The sequence below is a fragment of the Ascaphus truei genome, chromosome 1 (assembly GCF_040206685.1).
Source record: "Ascaphus truei isolate aAscTru1 chromosome 1, aAscTru1.hap1, whole genome shotgun sequence".
In the NCBI taxonomy this organism is placed as follows: domain Eukaryota; kingdom Metazoa; phylum Chordata; class Amphibia; order Anura; family Ascaphidae; genus Ascaphus; species Ascaphus truei.
Window position 1 is genome coordinate 187,925,866 of NC_134483.1, and position 12,124 is coordinate 187,937,989.

Below are 12,124 nucleotides of genomic sequence, written 5' to 3' on the forward strand. Positions count from 1 at the left end.
AAAAAGCATTTGACTCGTTATCAATACCTCCCCCGGCCGATCCAGGACATTCATTTAGAAAGACACATTACGTATGCTTCGAGTCTTGCATGGCTGATAAGAAGACCTGCACTGTAATTTGGCTAGAATGACTTCACTGCTAATGTGAATTTCATGTCAAGTAAAAAATAAAAGGCATATCCTTTTTTTCCCTTTGAGAATGGATTCATAAATGAGTGATTTGAAGAAACACTTTATGTAATGCTTTTTTTAAAATATTTCCTCAATTTCAACATTGTTCAAATCACAACATTATTTTAGCAATGCGGTTGCTTTTTACTGTATAATTGGGCTTTGCAGGTGTAATTTATTTGGGCAAGAAACCCAGGAAAAAAATATGATATAATATAATAATATTAATGAATTGGGGGGGGGGGGGGTTCTATTCAATACCTTCAACTTTGGTTCATACAGTACCTTTTATTATATTTTACTTACAACAGTTCAGTTCAAATGATTTATTTCAAGTGTAATCCTGCACAGTCAACCCAGAATTACACAAAGATGAAACTATTTACATAGTTGCACCTTCCCCCAAACCTCCCTCAGTAAATCAAGCAAAGGCTATTGGCTCCTTATCAACACCTCCACTCCCCCGGGCCATGGGACCTTAAACAAGAAAGTAACATTATGTTTTGTTCTTGTCCTGGTTTCACGTGCATGCGCATGCCTGAGATGTCCTGCAGTCTACATTAAATGGTCTAGAATTACTTCACTGCCAATAGAATTTTCAAGTTCAAAAAAAAAAAAATGAAGTCATAATTTTTTTTCTTGAGCAGGCCTTAATAAATAAGTGACTTTAAGGAAAACTTTATGGTTGTAAGGAATCAGGGAGCGCGTCCAATGCAACGCACTTCCTCCTTACCTGCTGCCTTACGCAACCCCCGTTTAAACAGCGCACATGCTCATGGAGATCCTTATGGCCATCGCAGAGTCTGGCTCCGGCCCACCGGTTATGGCATCACACATGACGCATGTGCACCGCTCCCCAGCTGCACGTCAACACTCATCATCTCCTTATCACGCCCACCTTCTCCTGCACCGCTCCACCTATACCTGCCTCTGCTGAGGCCACACCTCTACTCCTCGCCTCTGTCTCATTGGTCCTGATCTCCCATATATGCTCAGCTGTGCCACTTGCACTTTGGCTGTGCATAGTTCCAGTTAGCGTTGTTCTCCCACTTCCTGGTTCCTAGCCTTGTCTTGTGCCCCGTTGCCTTGCTTTTCAGATTGATCTCCTGTGTACTGACCCAGCTTTAACCTTGGACTCCACACCTCTGGCTTACTGACCCCAGCTTACCTCAGACCTACCACATCTCTCCAATCCTGAGCATGGCATACGGACTTCTACGATCCTACTGGCTTTAAACCCTGACCACGGCACTCGGACTCTGACTATTCTACTGGCTCCTACCTCTGACCTCGGCAAATATCAAGACTAACCTCACCTCTCCAATCCTGACCCTGCTACCTTGACCATCCACTCTCCAGATGTGCCACTGTGGCTGTGGGTGGCGTTTCTACCCATTCGCACCTCAGTACCGGGGTCCCGCCTTGTTTGTGGTGAGCACAGCGTTACAATGTTACAGTATGCATTTTTTCTCATATTTGATCAATTTTTACATTTATAAAGTCCCTACATTTTTATTTCTCTATGATGTTGCATTTTGCGTTATAATTAGACCTTGCATGTGTAATTAAATCGGGGAAGAACACCCCCCCGCCCTTCCCGCCCCCCCCCCCCGCCCTTCCCACCCCCCCCCCCTCAAAAAAAAATACTAATAATTTTTTGGGGGTGAATTCTATTCAATACCTTCAACTTTGTTTGGATCATACAGTAACTTTTATTATATTTTACAACAGTTCAGTTCAAATGATTTCATTCAAGTGTAATCCTGCATGGTCAACCCAGAATTACACAAAGATGAAACAATTTACGTAGTTCCACCTTCCCCCACACCTGCCTCAGTAAACCAAGCAAAAGGCATTCAGCTCCTTATCAACACCTCCACTCTCCTGGGACATGGGAACTTTAAACAAGAAAGTAAAATTATGTTTGAGCCTTTTGTTCTTGGCCTGGTTTCACATGCATGTGCATGCCTGAGAAGTCCTGCAGTCTACAGTAAATGGTCTAGACTGACTTCACTTCCAATGGGATTTTCAAGTCCAAAAAAAAAATGAGGTCATATTTTTTTTTCTCGAGCAGGCCTTAATAAATTAGTGATTTTAAGGAAAACTATGTTACAGTATGCATTTTTTCTCATATTTGATCAATTTTTACATTTATATAATCACTACATTTTTATTTCTCTATGAAGTCATATTTTTTTAGGGGGGTGGGAATTCTATTAAATACCTTCAGCTTTGGGTAGGCTTGGTAAGCTTACAGTATCATACTGTTTATGGAAATATCACACACACATGGTACAGTATCAAGGAAGTCCTAACTTTGTTGTATTTTGCAACAGTTCAAATGATTTGTTTCAACTTTAATCCTGCAGTCTCATCACAGCATTATGTACACCAAGATGAAACATGTTGGTTGCACTTTCTCCCAACCTCCCCCCCCCCTCTCCCCTCACCACCACCACCACCACACACTCACAATAGTTCATTCACACACAAAGACACATATGTACTAATGTTTCAGGTTTTGGCTAATCTGCCTTCTAATTCCATGGGGTTTAGATGAGTCAGGGGTTTAATTGAGTCATCTCAGATGGTGTAAATGACCTTTTGCAATTGAGAGAGGGGGGATTAGGACAAACTATTGACTGTTATTATGCACACAGTACAATAAACTTGGACATACCCCCCTTCCAGTAGTGCAGCATCTGTGAAAGAAAAAAAATGGCTTCAGGATTAGTGAATTGAAGGCCTTGACTGGTAAACACTACTGAAAATCACACAAAACGAATAAACTCTAACTTGCCGTACATGTAAACAGTAATGAATTTTTTTAAATAATAGGTATTACATGTATTTCTAATACAAATACTATACATACAGTTCTGTATATAATTAAGTATATATAAAGTGGAGAGTAAGCGCCGACAAAAAATGGTTAATGTTCAATTATCTTTAATAGAAGGCTAACATTTAATCAGCTTTATTCAAACATGGTGCTGGACATCACAGAAACTTCTATACTCTGACGCGTTTCGTTCCGATCAGGAACTTGATAACTTGATAAAGTTCCTGATCGGAACGAAACGCGTCAGAGGATAGAAGTTTCTGTGATGTCCAGCACCATGTTTGAATAAAGCTGATTTTAATCCTATTTTTTGGCTGAAGTTCCTACGCAGTGCCCGCCAACAACCTATTTCCTTCTACTATATTTCTGGGCTGGAGTACGCAAGCGATTCCCTGCTGCACAGGACGTCTGCCACGGAGCCGCCTCCATCTGCGGTTGCACGGCTTGCCGGTACACGTGACACGACGTCGGAATCCTTCCCGGAGCAAGCAGGTTGGCGACAGCGGTGACGTCATGCAGAAGCGCAGCCACTGTGGAGCTGAGACCGGGAAGCCTTGAAGGAGCAGTGAAGACACCAGGCGGGTAAGGGCAGCAGATTTTGGTTGATTAGTGAGTACAGGAGTGGAGTCTTCACACGGCTTCTCATCTAGTCTCCACACTAACTCCTGCACAACTGGCCCCCCTCCTAGGTTTGTAGTCTGCATTTCCGTTTCTTCATTTATATTGTTATGGACATTTGAATACATCATTGCAGCAGGGATTGTTTCCATTCTACACATGTACATTTGAGATTGCTTATATTGTACTTACCCACGCTACATACACTCTTTAGAGCACCGGACAGTATGGGGTTCATTCCCCTTATTCTATATAACATTTAATCAGTGTATTGTCAGTACCATTCTTACCTGTACTATACTTACTGTACCTACCTTAGTACTGTACAGCACAGTACTGTACCTTACTACATGCCGATGGCATTACCATTACGCTTTAAAAGAAAGGGAAAAATGCTGCTAATATTGTCTATGTAGTTGTTGCATCTTTGTACAGTCAGTATGTCGTTACAGAAACTCATTATTCCTTATATTAAATCCTCCTTTTTGGATGGTTAAACAACCTTTCTTATATGATCCTTCAGCTCATGTCACACCAGCTCAATGCAGTTCAAATCTGGTGATCTGGAATGGGAGGGGGAAAAATGGCAAATTACTTGAACAGATACAAACAGTTTAAAACAATAACTTTTTCTCAATGTACACTGGAGCACTTACTCCGCAGGTGTCTTAACCCAGTTGATACATCTCGCAAGAATATAGTTTAGAGAGGCGGTATGTTTAGGGTCATTGTCCTGGAAGAACCGGTAAGCACCAGATGGGAAATCATGCATAATGTATTCAACAATACGGGTGACTATTTGCTCTTGGAAAAATACTTTGTCCATGATTCCTGGAACAAGAGAAGAAAAAAATATGTTAAAACTGAACATTAGGGTACAGAATACACTACAGTTGTATTGTACAGTGCATAAGGCTACAGCATGTGACTTTGTACATTATTTTATTCTCAAATATGATGATGCATTTACACTTTATAGGTAGTTAGGTAGTAGCGCACAGTTTTGTTTTTTGTTTTTACTATGTATGTATTTGTGTCTGCACAAATTTTATAAATATTTTATTTTTACCAATGATTTTTTTTTAATAAATTACACACACACACATATATATACATATACATACATACACACACAATCACACAAACACTGTACCTTCACAGCTCTCACAGTATACTTACAAAAAGCATGCAGCACGTGCACGCGCCTTCGAATAGGCACGCGCGTGCGCACGGCCGCACACACTTTATAACAGCCCTTATGCATGTTACACTGCAACACGTTAGCCATGGTAATAACTGCTGTTACACGTGTGTCTAAATGCTGATATAAAAATATAGAAAACATGGTGGGGTGGGGTGGGGTAGCGTGGGGGGAACGAATTAAAATACAAGAATAGAAAGACAGGGGGGGAAAGAATAAAAAGGTGAGCATAAAAAACAGTCAGTTGTAATTTCAACACAAAAAAGGAAAACATAAACGATTTGGATGTTGTGATTAAACACGGCTGGAGATGATTGTTACTAGATGCTCATGATGGTGGATTAAATGAGGCCGTGCAGTTTCCATTAAAAAATGCTTTCGGTTTGGACTTGGTTGAGCTCGCTGGGCCATGTGCAGCGTCGGCGGAAAATCCAGAAAAACTATATTAGTTATAATCCTATATTAGTGTAGGGACCCTTGAAACGTGGTCTGCCGTGAAGTTTGGCTCAAGGGCTTACAACAATTTGGCCAAAATGTTAAACTAAAAGACCATTTCATTTATTAGTTATTTATACATGTATATTTAGGCACTGTACCGTATATAAGTTTTTCTGGATGTGCACTGAGCTTTGTCTGTGTTTTATGTTATGTCTCTGGTTTTAAATACATATTGCCATGCTCAGTAGCACTCCTCTGTGAAACTTATATGCTTATATATATGTTTTGGGTATTTTGGGGGTTCAATTTGAGCTTGTAGGTGTTCTGTATGTTTTATAATTCTTGTGCAGCTAGTCTTGGCTGTTTTGGAGGGTGGCAACCTCCTATCCAATTGAAGCTCACTCCCTCCCACATTTAAATGGTTAAAAGCTCACTCCATGGCATCTCCCACTATCAGGGGAACTTGCCTGCATGCAGTGTGATTGTGACAAATCTATTACAGAGTGCTTTTCCTGGTAATGTACAGGTTAATAAAAGCTTCAATCAGACTTAGAACGTTTGCAACTTATATTGACAGATTTATTATAAATCATTCTTCCTGGCAATGCACAGGTTATTAAGAATTTATATTAGTGTAGGGACCCTTGAAACGTGGTCTGCCGTGAAGTTTGGCTCAAGGGCTTACAACAATTTGGCCAAAATGTTAAACTAAAAGACCATTTTATTTATTAGTTATTTATACATGTATATTTAGGCACTGTACCGTATATAAGTTTTTCTGGATGTGCACTGAGCTTTGTCTGTGTTTTATGTTATGTCTCTGGTTTTAAATACATATTGCCATGCTCAGTAGCACTCCTCTGTGAAACTTATATGCTTATATATATGTTTTGGGTATTTTGGGGGTTCAATTTGAGCTTGTAGGTGTTCTGTATGTTTTATAATTCTTGTGCAGCTAGTCTTGGCTGTTTTGGAGGGTGGCAACCTCCTATCCAATTGAAGCTCACTCCCTCCCACATTTAAATGGTTAAAAGCTCACTCCATGGCATCTCCCACTATCAGGGGAACTTGCCTGCATGCAGTGTGATTGTGACAAATCTATTACAGAGTGCTTTTCCTGGTAATGTACAGGTTAATAAAAGCTTCAATCAGACTTAGAACTTTTGCAACTTATATTGACAGATTTATTATAAATCATTCTTCCTGGCAATGCACAGGTTATTAAGAATTTATATTAGTGTAGGGACCCTTGAAACGTGGTCTGCCGTGAAGTTTGGCTCAAGGGCTTACAACAATTTGGCCAAAATGTTAAACTAAAAGACCATTTTATTTATTAGTTAGTTATACATGTATATTTAGGCACTGTACCGTATATAAGTTTTTCTGGATGTGCACTGAGCTTTGTCTGTGTTTTATGTTATGTCTCTGGTTTAAAATACATATTGCCATGCTCAGTAGCACTCCTCTGTGAAACTTATATGCTTATATATATGTTTTGGGTATTTTGGGGGTTCAATTTGAGCTTGTAGGTGTTCTGTATGTGTCATGAATTAACTGCCTGGTCCCCGGGTCTTCCCCCTAATCCAGGGATATATGTTATTATCTTTATAGTCCTGAACTACCTTTCTCAGTTTGTCCTTTTTGAATTGTAATAATTCCTCCCTGAATCTCGCAATGCCTTACTAGAGTTTAGTTAGCTAATCCTCATGGTTTTCCTCAGGCTTAGTGTTTTCAATCTCTAGTTCAAGTTTAAGGCTGTTTTCTAACATTGGACAGTTGTTCTACTACCTCCTCAATAACTATACGATAAGCTCCAGTGAGGCTTTATTAAGGATCTAGCTCAAATTAATACAGAATTCACTATTGTTCCTACCAATGGTGGGTCGATTTTTTATAAGGAATCCTCTAGGGATTTTAGAGTCTTTATAGTATTTTGTAAGAGTGAGGCTATGGAGATGGAATCCAGTCTCCTGCTTTTTGAGTGATTGAAGGTCTTTTAGAAAATCAGTAGATTTATCATTCCCAAAATCCTCCTGGTATGAGGATTGAAAAAATATACATTGAATGTCGCTTTCAGTGAAAGCAAAAGAAACAGTGTTAGCTTTAACCTTTCGGACATGGTTCTTGAAACAAGGGCTCCCCACAAACAGGACGGGCCCACAAGGCCGAGGTGGGGATTTGTAAACACCGACATAAAGCCGAGAGGCCACGTCAAGTGTGCAGGTTCATCGTCGTTGTCACGGGAGACCAGGAAATGTACTCCTTTTTATCCAGATCATACATTGAGCAAAACAAGATAATGAAATACATTGTACATTTATTCAGAAGAAAAGGCATACACACCATGATACACAAACTATAGGCAAACAAACACACTTACTTGGGACTGGGGTTCAAAGCTAGACCTCTAGATGCAAGGAATCCTAATAAGGATTTGCCCCTGATAAAAGTTGCAAAAACAGGACAGAAACTATTCCATGCAGCTTTAGCTGAAGCAGGCTTTTTCTTGCTGGAGTCTTGAAATTTAGAATCCTAGCATCTGCAGAAAACTTTGAGAATCTTTAGAAAATTGAGAGAACACTTGGAAAACACACACACCCTATCTAATGGGCGCAAGGGGTTATAATACCTCTTGAGTTTCATTCACCTAAACCTACAGTTCTATCAGAAACGTGAGAAATTTCTCAGTAGCCAATCAGAGCAGGGATCACTGGCTGATGATGTCAGAGGCGGGGGGCGTGTTGAGCCAGCTTTAAAAAAAAGTGTGGGTGGGAAATATGAATCAGCCTATGGGAAATGTGCCCACAAGCATCTTCCCCCCAGCTAACCCACTGCTGGCTCCACTAATTCTGCAGTCACAACTGGTTCCCTAGTGGTGTGCCCCCTGTTCTCTAGAACTGACATCTAGGGGCCTATGCAGAGAGCAGCGCTATTTCAAAACTCGCCATTTTTTGGAGAAATTCGCGCAGAAAACAGCAGAAAATGGCGAGTTACGAAAAACGCGCCAATTTTTTTTTTCTATTTCTAAAACTCGCCTCGCGGCTGGCGAGAACCTCCATCTCGCCAGTTTTAAAAATATCCTAATGCAGAGAGGCGCGAACGGCATCTAGCGGCTGTTCGCGCCAATAAAATGGCGCGATTGTCTCCTTTTTGCCTCGCCAGGAAAAGTTGGCAAGAAGCTGCCGCTCGCGGCCATAGGAAAGGGAAAAAAAAGGCGCGAATTTTTTTTAACACATTTCTGCAGCACGCATCTCGCCAATTTAAACTCGCCACACGCATTCATGTTAAACATAGCAGAATTCGCACATTTCTGCATATGGAGAATAAAACTCTCCAAAAAAGCTACTTTTTATTAAACTCGCCAATTTTAAAATTCGCTGCTCTCTGCATAGGCCCCCTAGCCTTTTTCCTTCTCACCAAATGGTTCTCCCCCTTCTGGACATCCTCTCTTCTTTGAACTATGAACTCTTATGAAGACTGGCTGGCATCGTAAACATATGCCCAAGCTGACTGCATAAAGCCTTATAGTAAACGCAGAACACGATATATAGTACACTTTAAAAATTATCCTAAGTCTGTGGGTTATGGGAAATAGAATAAGAAGCTTCATGTTATTTCTTACTAGCCATATTCTCCACACTCTATACAATAAACTTAGGGATGGACTTTTAAAAGTCCCCACACAACCTTATAGATGATTGGAGTACCCCCCAGAACCTCTATACTGGTTCTGAGTGACCTGGGCATTTACTGGGTATCCCCATTAACCTAGGGACCCCTTGACTGTTTCAGGGACACCACACATCCCTATGCCCCATTTACCTTTCTGGGCTGTGCTGAAGCAGGGACCCCTAGTGGTGAGTCGCATCATTACAGGTAATGCTTTTACAACATGTTGGGTCCAAGAGCTGATACTCCTGACTCCCAAAACATGGATCAGAGGAAACCAAATGGGCTTAACCTTTATTAGTGAGCCTAGCTACCTCTTTACTGTCACAGTTGTATAGCCAGGTCAGGGTTTGGAGAGGTAAGATAGTAAATATACTCGCCGTGATCGAGGGTAGGAGACTGAAGGGTAGTTGACATCACTTTGCCAAGGTTGAGGGCAGCAGAAGGTAGAGTGGTAGATATCCAAGCTGAGATTGAGGGTTGTAGAGGTCCGGGTAGTAGGATAGGGGTCTGTGTTCAAGGTATCTGGAATGCAAAACAAGGTAACGCAAGGCAAGACAAGTAGGTAGGTTACAGTAAGCAGAAGTTTGTGGACAGCACTTCATCACTAATTAGAGACTCCTATGCTCAGGTGATTTGGAGCAGGGATCGCTGAGTATATTAAGGTCAGCAGCCAATCGGATGAAAGGCTGCAAGGCTGAAGTGATGATTGTCCTACTTGAATAGCCAGTCTGAGGAAAGGCTGCACGGCTGAAATCTGACCTCAGATCAGACCACTGGGTTGTCACTGGGTGGAGTCTGCACCGCAGATGCTGATGAGACACCAGCTGTACCAAAGATAGAATTAGCATGATGGTGGGTCCTGCCCCTGATCCTGTCATCTCAGGGGAGGCGACTGCACCCGATCCTCACAGTACCCCCCTTCAGGAACCCCCTCACAGTACCCCCCTCTGGGTGCTACAGGAATGGCTTAGAGGGACACTGGTGGAAAGCGCGAACAAGCCAAGAGTGTGAAGTTGATTCATGGGATCCAGGCACATTCCTCAGGGCCAAAACCCTTCCAGTGGACTAGGTACTGGAGTCTCCCTCTTTACACCTTGTAGTCCAGGACCGTCTGAACCTCGAACTCCTGTTGTCCTTCTACTAGGAGAGGTTCAGGAGGAGACACGGAAACAGGAGACGTGGGATCCTGTACAAAGGGTTTTAGAAGGGAGACACGAAATACAGATGGAATTTTCATGGTGGCTGGAAGGCATAGCCGATATGCCATCGTATTGACCCTCTCAATGATAGGAAAAGGACCAATGAATCTGGGTGATAGCTTTGCCGTGGGTGCCTTCAACCTGATGGTGGAAAGCCATACATTGCCACCATGATGGTATGCTGGTACATCACGATGATGCTGGTCTGCCTGCCTCTTCTGCGTGGTCACCGCTCTTCGTAGGTTTTCTTGCATCCTTCCCCATAGCTCCTGACGCTGTTGGATTCAGTCTTCAACAGTCGGTAGTAAAGAGAGATACCCGGGCGCCACCTCAAAATAGAATATACATGGGGAAATAAAATAGGAAATTACGGCCTTATTAAGTTTATAAGGTTCCCCTCTGCTTCGTAGTTTCTTCCTATGACTCAAACCCCAATCGGATCTATCCAGGATCCTTAGTGGTGCAAAAATACAAGAAAGAAGGGGGAGCACAGGTTGAGGGATAATAGGGGTAACAAAATTAAGGTAGTTGAGTTCGAGTGTGTAAGTCCTTGAGCTAATTGACGTGGGGATAGTAGAGTGTATAATACCATAAACACTTACACAGCCTTGTGCAAATGCTGTCGGATCAATGTTTCTTTTGTTCTTTACTTCTTTATTCTTCTGGTATTAGAAAGAGTGGATTCACACTGGAGAGGTGGGGATAGACTTCAGAAACTTTGTCAACGAGAAACATACTGGATATACAGATTGAAAACATTGACCCCAAAGGTTTAAATATAGATATAGACCTGGGGGCCTTTATCTAGTTCTTGATACGCCCCGCCACCCCATTAACACTCACCCATTATTAATATATGGTGTATATAAAACACTATGGTTTTTAATGGACATTGGGCTCTATGCAGTAAGCGTCGATAAGCTTTTTTTCGCCAATTTATAGCCAAAATTGGGTTTGAGATTTAGTAAGCGCCGATAAGTGCTTGATTTCGCCAGGTTTCGTATCCGATAATTGTGTTATGGCCAGTCGACTGCCGATAAGCCGTTTTTCGGCACTTATCGGCACTTTTTTTCCCCGGCAGTATTCAAGTAGCAAAATCAGCTTATCGGGGCTGATCGGCACTAAGAAATTGAGAATTCATGGCCAATTTCTCCCGCCAACTAAAGTTGGCAAGTTGGAGGGGAGAACGATCGCTAAGGCTGCCGGAACGGCACTTAGAAAAAAAAAACTCTTCTGTACATCAATGGACTCAATGGAGCGGGGATGAATAACATTATACTACTGTTTACGTTCTATTACTCACAATACAAATGTGTTTAGCATTACAGTGTGGGGGGCATTCACTGCATTGTGTCACACCTGACGTTTATTATTTGCATAACATTGTACTTTTAGATGTTTTCATCATTTGCGTGTCACATTACTCATCATGTGATGATGTGTCAAGGGAAAAACCTATACTCAACTCTTAAAGGAGAACATCACCTCATATCAAACATGTTAATGAACTGTGCGACAATTTATTATATGATGTTACCCATGTCACACATGTAACACATACACCGTATGTTCATGTTGCTTTACATTACACAATGCTTGTAATGTGTAACGCATCTTTAAACGTTCATGTACATCTTTCTTCTCATGTTTACATGTACTTTGGGTCCTCCCTTTTTTCATGACGTCCGTTATTGGACAGTCAATCACATTGTATGTTTACATTGTAAACGTTGCATTACAACCACTTCATGCCTACTTATACACACATCTACAATACTTACTCATTGTTACACCTTTCAAACTGATTCAATAGCAACTATCCTCATTACATAAATGTATGCATATGCACACGAGAATTCTTTGTTGTGCACATGTGACACTAACATGGCTAATTAGACATGTTGCAGCAAACTTTTTCTACGTCATTCTCAGGCTTTTTGTCTAATTACATGACTGAGTGTTGCGATCAGAAGTGTTACATGC